Source organism: Sinocyclocheilus rhinocerous, unplaced genomic scaffold, assembly GCF_001515625.1.
Source record: "Sinocyclocheilus rhinocerous isolate Xijiao unplaced genomic scaffold, SAMN03320098_v1.1 scaffold1423, whole genome shotgun sequence".
Lineage (NCBI taxonomy): Eukaryota > Metazoa > Chordata > Actinopteri > Cypriniformes > Cyprinidae > Sinocyclocheilus > Sinocyclocheilus rhinocerous.
Genome location: NW_015625105.1, coordinates 28,047 through 36,863, shown reverse-complemented (window position 1 = coordinate 36,863; position 8,817 = coordinate 28,047). Strand labels below are relative to the sequence as shown.

Below are 8,817 nucleotides of genomic sequence, written 5' to 3'. Positions count from 1 at the left end.
CTGTCTAGATTTGTAATTTGTAAATAATACAATTTATTTATTTACTTTTATATTTTATTAAAGTTCTATTTTGACCCCTATAGTAGGTTTTTTTTATTTTATTTTTTTACTTCCATAATATTTGAGGGAGGGGGGCACAACAATACAATCCTGCTTAGGGCACCCATTTGACCAGCAGCGGCCCTGCCAGCGCACATACTGAAATATAGTCCAATCTGAAACAATCACGTGAAAATCAGCAGTGTTCTGCTTGCATGCACTTTATATGCATGAAATAACTCACACAAGTGGGCAGACGTACATACACAGACACACACGCTTGAAATGCAGGGAGGTAGAAACCTGTCTTGTAAATCTCTTTGTGAAAGCAGCTTTGGGAGGTAGACGCAAGCTTACACACTGAGCTCTGAGAGGGGGAAAGAAACACTCCAGCTCAACTCTTTCTCTCTTTAACTCTCTCTCCATGTTTCTCTACCCCCTCTTCCTTTTCTGTCCTTTTCTGCAGTCTTCCAAACTTTCTCTCTTTTGACACTTTCCTTCCCCTCTTCTCATGTTTCGTCTTTACTGTCTTCTTTGCATTATTTTTCTCCTCACCACTTTTTTCTCTGAAAAAAAAATTAACATCTCCCAGCATCCACATCACAAGTCTCCCATGAAGAAAAGTATATGCTGAACATACACTATCCCATACTCAAAAAAAATATTTTTTTTATTCAAATAGGTTACATTAAAATATGTAAATACATTAAAATATTTGTTAAATAAATGAATAATTTTCATAGATTTTTTTAAATATTTATTTTAAATATATTTATTATTACATTTATATTGTTTATTTAAATATATATATCTATAATAAAAAGTAATATAAGGAATGTTTTTTATATTAATTAATATAATTGTTACATTTATGATTAGATTGAAGAATTGAAATATATATATATAGTTTTACATTAAGTTTACCATGTCACAATGCAGTACATGTCAACTTCCTAAAATTATTACATGTCAGCTACCCACATACAAAAGACCAGCATCCAAACATGCACTTTTGTGACATTTTAGAATTATCATGCAGAACATGGCACACCAAATGTGCTAACATCCCCTACCACACATCCCTCCCACTCACTTTATGTTTCCCTATCTTTCTGTTCCTCATATGGTAGACATCAGCCCGGTCAAGTTCATGTCTAAAGCGCTCTATTGTCACAGTAACTAACTCACCGTATGCAAACCCAATTCCCCATTCATAAATCCGGTCAGTCCGGGTGCCTGGGGCCCCAAGTCTCTTTTTCCCTGAGCAGTGAGTAATGTCCTGCCTCTTCTCAGACAATGACTTCGGCAAACTGCGTGGTAGCATGGGGGGGGCACTCTCAAGCACCTTTGACAAATGGAACCTTTCGCTCTAAACTGCGGCTGCTGGAAGCGCCTTTATGACGGCACATGGCACGCTCGCTGTCCACCGAGAGCAGCTAGCAACCTAAAGAGGACTGTGTGTATGTGTGTACCTGTGGTTGTAAGTGTGACTGAATAATAAATTCCATAGAAAAGTCTAACCTTGTCCTCCTACAAGAAAAAGATTTCCCAAGCATGCTGAGCCCTCTTGATAAAAACAGCTTTCTCGAGTGACATGGCAAGAGCTTTTCTGCTGCTCATGCTTGCCTCTATTAGGGGAGAGCAGTATGAGCAAACTCTTATCATGGTATTACTTATTATACACACATACAAACACGCACACAATGCTTTTTATTTATTTGACAATCCAGTGAATTAAAATATAAATAAATAAACAACTAGATGGTGATAAATAGACACATTTCAGCCAATTAAAAAAACAACTTCATTATTTTCAGTTGAAGGACACAAACAAAACAAAACTACTATTAAAAAATGAATCAACTCTAAATTCTGACTGACTGAGCTGAGAAAAGTCAATATACATGCAACTGCACATCACTTGCATTATATTAACACAACAAATATCCAATGTTGCTTAGCAACCGTAAACAACTAAACTCAAAAAAGACAAACAACTGAACTTGTTTGGGAACATGTCATGCACTGTATTGTCATATTACATTGTTTTTTTGGGGGGGGGGGTTTACTCTCATGTGTATATAAAGTAGCCACAGTATAAACGGAATAACAAAATTTCATCTGATTGACACTTCTGCAGTCCCACAGTACATTCTCATATCGCCCAATCCTATCTTCTGTTCCACCTCCTCTCTTGCCCCTCAGAGATGTTTTTGTGTCATATTGGGAATCTGCGGTGACACACTATCGCTATAAACAACAGAGGACTCCAAAGACTCCCTCTCTCCCTCCCTTCTCCTCCCCTCCACTCCAAAATCTCCTTGAGGGAACTAGTCTGTAAAACTTTTACCTCCACCCCCTCCCTTTATCTTTGCTTGGAAGGAGCTGGTCTTTGTTCAGCGGGAGAGGGACCCCTCCAATAGCCCCTGCCTTCCCTTCAAAGCTCCCTGTGGAGTATTGTTAAAACAAAGCCCCCCGTACACAGCTCTCCCCTCTCTCTCCTTCTCACTTCATCTATACCCGGGCCCTTAAAACCAGCACACTTTGCATGAGAAAAAGCGATTAGTCTTTAGATGCTGTGATGACAATGGGGTAGTCTTTCAGGCATGCCTGAAATTTGCTCATATAGTTGAGTCTCCTCTTTTGTTTTTGTAAATAGGGACTCCCCAAGGCCCGGGGAGGCAAGGGCTTTGACATTTACTTTTAAAGTACTCAGAGGGGACAGAGAAGAGTGTAAAACACATGGGGAAGAACAGGCAAACGAGAGGAGTTATACTTGGGGATTTAGAGAGAACACATGCCTCAGTACTTTTTACATACGGATCTGTTATTCAGCTATTCCCCTGGCCTTGTTTCCCTGACCTTAGGGTTAAAGGTTAAGTCACTAAAATGTGGATGATTAAAATATTTCAAATAAATAAATAAATAAATAATGGTTTATATTTTATTGTTTTGCCTTTAACCTTTTATTTCTTTTTTTATTATTATGTGTTATTTAATTGTATTATTTTATCAAATGTTATCTTAACTATATACTTCAGTTATATAGTTTAAATGGTTTAAATTAACTTATTGTATTACATTTAATCTTTATTAATCTATTTTTTATTTGTTTGTATGTTTGTTTATTAAATGCTTAAAATCTTAACTGTATCCGTTAGCATAATCTAAAATATTGACAGAATGAAAGTTCAGTTTTATAGAATGTTAGAGAACTTCAATTCTTCATCTCTAAAAGATGCCTGACACTCTAGTGAATAGCAGCGCAGATAACAAGAGACATCAATCACATGGAAGGAGCAGGTTATCTGTCCCCTCTATGTGCGTGCCCCCTCTATTTGCAGCGTTTTCACATTTGTTCAAAATACCTCACATCAAAACCAACATACCTGTGCAATTATAACAACACACAACCACTCCATCACAAGTCCTTAACACACCCTGCCATCAAATGGGGAAATACTTAGTTCTCGTTGCCACACTTCTCACAGGTTTACAGATGGTTTTCACAACCAGGACAGTGAATCATTTCTTGAAAACTTCTCTTTTTCTGGTGAATTAACTTATTTTTCTACCTCTAATGCTTCTTTTAAAAAAAGGTAAATGGCCAGGTTAATTGGCAGGTCAATTTTGAGTGTCCAGCAGCTAGCCCCACCAGTGAAAACAAACTGTCACTCTCATACTTTTGTACAAACCTGCTCATTTTCTGTGACTGTATGTAGGCTGTATGTGAATGAACTGGTTTACTCACAAGTTACCGCTGTGGAGTACAACCAATGGAAGGGGCAAACACAAGTCAAAATTAATAGCAAAAAATTGAGAAGGAACAACACAGCATGAGTTTTTTTTTTTTTTTAAGGGCAACTGTTTGAACTTGAGGAGAAATTACTTCATATTAATAAAAACCAGCTGGGATACAAAAATCTACTCTGAAAAGTAAAGTTACTTCTGAGCAAAGTCCTGTTGTGACATTTTGTATATTAAACAATAAAATCCATATATTTTCTTCATCCAAGTGTGGCATAAGTGCCCAAACATGTCCATATATTGTTTGGGGCCACTATATATATAAATATATAAAAAGAAAGAAAAAAGAATTGTGAAGATAAAATGTAAAAGGAGATAAAGCAAAAAGAAAGAGAGAAAGGGCAACAGAAAGAAGAGAAGGAAGGGGTCGTCCTGACATAGAGGCAGATCTGAGGAATGCCCTGAAGGGATGACTGGGCCTAGGGATTATGGGTGAAAGAAAAGGAGAGAGAGAGCTTGAGAGCAAGCCCCCCTACAAAGCTAGAGACCCCCTCCACTGAGACACAAACACAGACGAACACTCAACTTCTCATCTGATGCGGCCCACAGCTCAAGAGCACTGCTTCTTTTTCTCAATTACTCACTTTCACTTGTTTCCCTTTCCTCTTTCTCACTCTTTGTGCCCTTTTCATTTGATGTCGAACATATCAAAGTTGAGGATTATCTAAGTAAGAGGTTTCAGTTGGAAGTCCTGGCTTGTTGACAGAAGTGAGTGGAAGCAATGCGCCACAGCACCACACAACAAAGGTATCCGGGCAATTTTCGATCAGGGGCTGCTTGTTAGGGTCAAAAATGCTAAACATGGCCAAATACACTGGATATTAAAAAAGAAAAAAAAAACACACATCTGGGATCCTTCCAGGATCACAACCAGCTATCGGCCTCGCAGAGACACAAATTTCTCATCCATTTGTTCCTTATTGGTTTGGACAATAAGCACAGTGCTATTCAAACCCACATTAGCATCTCAATGCCGCTTGTTAGTCATCTTATTCCCACATGCACTTAAAGACAGGTAGAACTTCTTTAGGATGCTAAAGGAACGGGCATTCCTTTCCAATGGCAGGCCTAATCTGAGGGTTTTATGCACATATGGTGGGTGGAAGGAGAGGGTGGGATGACATTGAGGATAATCGCATGTCATCTCTGCTTGTTAATATTAGCTGGTGACATAGCGTGCTCAGTATGGCAGTATGGCTGGCAAAAGTGACCTGCAAAAATTACATTTTGTTCTGCAATGCAGCCATGCATATATGAAATGTGATAAATCCCTGTTTGATGAGTGACTCTGAACTGAAAGTAATGATATTAAACTCCTGTTTTTTTGTTTTGTTTTGTTTTGTTTTGTTTTGTTTTGTTTTGGTTTTGTTTGGTTTTGTTTTGTTTGGTTTTTGTTTGTTTGTTTTGTTTTGTTTTGTTTTCTGGTCCACACATGAGTGACTGTGGATATTTCATGATGCAGCTAGTGTTTTTTTTTTTTACAAAACTACACCTGTTTAAACAAATAATTGCAAATGAGCGTTTCATTCAGGCACATTTATAGAATCATTGTTTGATGATGTTATAAAAATAATACAAATTTGATAAAGTCTGAGCTGCATGCTGAGCAAATGTAATCATAATCATTTAAATTCAGGTTACTTGCAAAGCACAATTTAGAGAATCTAGTATATCACTTACTTTTTAAACAATTTAATTTCCTTTTTAAAGCAAAATCAACAATGTACAAATTTGTTCCCAAAAGGCAAGATAGAAACAAGAGATAAACACAGACTCAAAAACTCATGCTGTGATTTTTTTTTTCTAATCACACTGAGGTCTGGCTTATCAGAGAACACTTTATCATCACAGAGCTCAAATTTAAGAGCTCAAATGAAATGTTTATTTCATAACAACATTAAGGCATTAAAATGCATACATCTCTGTTATGGCCTTTAAATTTGAGAGATTAAAATACATATATTCCTTTTAACCTCTGTTGACACGTAGCATGCAAATTCATAGGTCACCGGATAAAAACCGACATATTACAAAGAATATAGGCCTAATATAATAAATTATTAATTGCATGTAATTGTATGAGAAAATTTGACACACAAACGCATTTAGCATTTAATGTGCGCTGAATTAAGACCTGGGTTCGTAGCTATAATACAGATTTCAGTAGGCTATAGACAATTTACTGGAAAACGATTCTCGTAAAATGCATGCAAAAAGCAAATGCAATAAAGATAAAAAAGAGAGAGAAAAGAAAAGGAAAGCAAACCTCAAACATACAATATTATAGGCAAAACGAGCAGGCCCCGTTTACTTTTATTGGGCTTATAATAAATTACAATTAAAATGTGTAACATCACAAGCTGCTCTACAAACCAATATGCCTGTTAATATAGGCCTACGTTTATTACTGTTGATCAGTACAAACTTGCACAAAAAAAACAACAACAAAAAACCACTTAATTTAAAAACTTCTAATTGAAATGTGAATTTTGAATTTAAATATGAGATTACAGGTCGTCAGTTAATCGCGCGCAGGTGTCAGGAGTGGTTTGGCGGGACACGGTTGTTCGTAAGTCTCCAAGCTACACGGCTGTGAGTCTTTTCTGGGCTGCCGTGTGTTTGGAAAGTTTGGAAAAGTCTATCTACACAAGTGCTGTGACACAATAACTTTACACCACATTCAAAATGTAAATGACGATCATTTCCACTAATAAAATATGTTAATAAGCATTAGGCTATTATAATAGAAACGGAGTCAGATGCAATTATTTCACTTAGGCTATTATTCTTGCGTTTTTCCCTCCTAGAGAGCCGACAACGGACAAATTCGTAATAATCACACACTGTTAAAATGTTTACATCATTATCGTAAAATGTTTGTTTCCATCTATTAAATTGTCACAATAATTTCTACTCGATGTTAACAGTTTTCATAAGCAGTGATTGAATTCAAAGTGTGTGGAAAAAGTGCCATAAATTTACAGTATTTCTGCAGGCTGTAACTTTGATTTTACTTGCAAAACTAATGTTGCAAATAAACTTCAGTTTGCAATTTTCTGTGTTCAATTATACGTAGGCTACACTTAATAGATAAAATAGATAAAATATTTTTCATATTAGGACCATCGCGCATAATTGTTTTAAAATGTTTGCTGCGTCTATTAGCCTACATTAAATATGCCAATTTAGATTTATCTAACATAGTTTTTTTGTTGTACTCCCCCCACCTCCATAATAATAATAATAATAATAATACAAACATCCTGTCGTTTTACTGTCTATGCGTAAGATTTCATAGATTTCTTAAATATTTTTAAATTATGGTATTATGGCGAGGGAAAACACTGCAATATGATGAGGGACCCCCAATTTTACTGCTGGACTATTTCCAAGAAAAACATAAGCATTTGGAAATATTTAAACTGTCGCAAGGAGACACTGCACTGAAACCTGCTGCATTGTGATGGTTCTTATTATTTACAGATAATTATCAGTGTAACAAGCATAAAGCATTGGGACACTTTCAAAACATTTTAACAGACCAATAGGGGCCGCGAGTTAGACAATGAGAGCCCAAAGTTTGCAAAACGACTGTGCCGAACTTTCTGTGAAGCAGAAAATTCAGCCCAACGCTGACAATAAACGCTCTTTTATTTCGTTACTCCTGTTGATTTAATGTAATATTTTTGCACCAGACTGGCAAGAGTATCGCATTTCACGTTTTACACGACTCTTCCCCCCTCTTTTTCTTTTTGCAAAACTTTCATGGAACCAAAGAGGCTCGGAAAAACTGCACATTTCTTGCACTTACTCGTTCAGTTGCGAAACTTTTCTGTCCTGTCCTCGCAGACTTTCTTCTCGCTCGCGTGCAGATGCTAGTTGCAGACAGACACTCTTAGCTTCTTCACTTTAAACTCCAAAACTGCTCTGCGGACTTTTCTTTTTTCACTCGTCTTCTTCTTCTTTTTTTTTTTTTTTTTTTTCCTGCGTGCTCTTGGCAGGGGCAGCCCAGCACTGAACTAGCGCCCAGTCTTTGTCTACATACCTAAAGCCTAAACACAAAAGTAAAGCGACTCGTGAAACTCCTAAATGTTTATCACTAAGACTGTAATGCAGAGTTTCTTGGGTAAAGAAGATTTGAAGTGTGGAGCTCCAGCTGCCCTGTCCCTGTGCCTGACTCCTCCCTTTCGGATAGCAGGCACACTACCTCCCCTCCTTTTCCTTCTGCCCCCTTTTCCCTCCCTCTCTCCTTGCCTTATCCCAGCGCTCCTTCTTGAGACGTTCTTGAGTGATGTTTAATAAGGAAAAACGAAATGGTCACTTTACAATAAGCTACAGTGTGCGTGTTTATGTAAATACGTAAGTAACTTGTAACGTATAAGTGTTTTTTCCCCTGTGTAACACTGACAGTGTAATGAAAAGTGATACCAAGCAAACATTCAAGCTGATTCTTAAGAGTTGTAACTTAAATGCCTGAGTCTCAAGTCTCAAGTCTGAGAAAATTGCACTAGAAAAAAAAAAAAAAAAAATCGTTTTAGACATAACTTGCCAGCATATAACATGCATTGACGCTAATTAATTTTTACCAAGCAAACATGCCATATAACGGTCTTTGGGTGCATCACTTTGGGTGATCCTTAATATGAGCAAATTCATTATCTAAAGTTTGTCAATGCATTAAGTAATTTAAATATGGTAATGAACTTTGGGAAAACAAGAACTTTGGGAGAAGAAAACACTAAAAACTGCTAAATAAAATGGGTAGAAAGCTTGTTTAAGAGGGTTCTGAAACTACCCAGCACAAATTCAAATAAATAAATAAATACAAATTTAAAAAGTATACACTGATAAAAAACAAATAATAAAAAATAAATAAATAAACGTAATGACAAGATAACTATACAACTAAAACATTTAATATAAAACACAAAGCAATTAATATAAGCTGCTGGGATGTAATTTATCAGGCAA

The 8,817-nt window shown here is 36.5% G+C and overlaps 1 protein-coding gene across 2 annotated transcripts in view; it reads right to left on the bottom strand.

The window, feature by feature from the left end:
- LOC107749627 (transcriptional activator GLI3-like) overlaps nt 1-8,024 on the bottom strand; it is a 230,462-nt gene extending 222,438 nt beyond the window's left edge. For both annotated transcript variants that reach the window (XM_016564794.1, XM_016564795.1), the window contains exon 1: nt 7,658-8,024. The gene's annotated coding sequence lies outside the window, so the exon portion shown is untranslated. The remainder of the gene's footprint in view (nt 1-7,657) is intronic.
- Between the last annotated feature and the right edge of the window lie 793 nt (nt 8,025-8,817).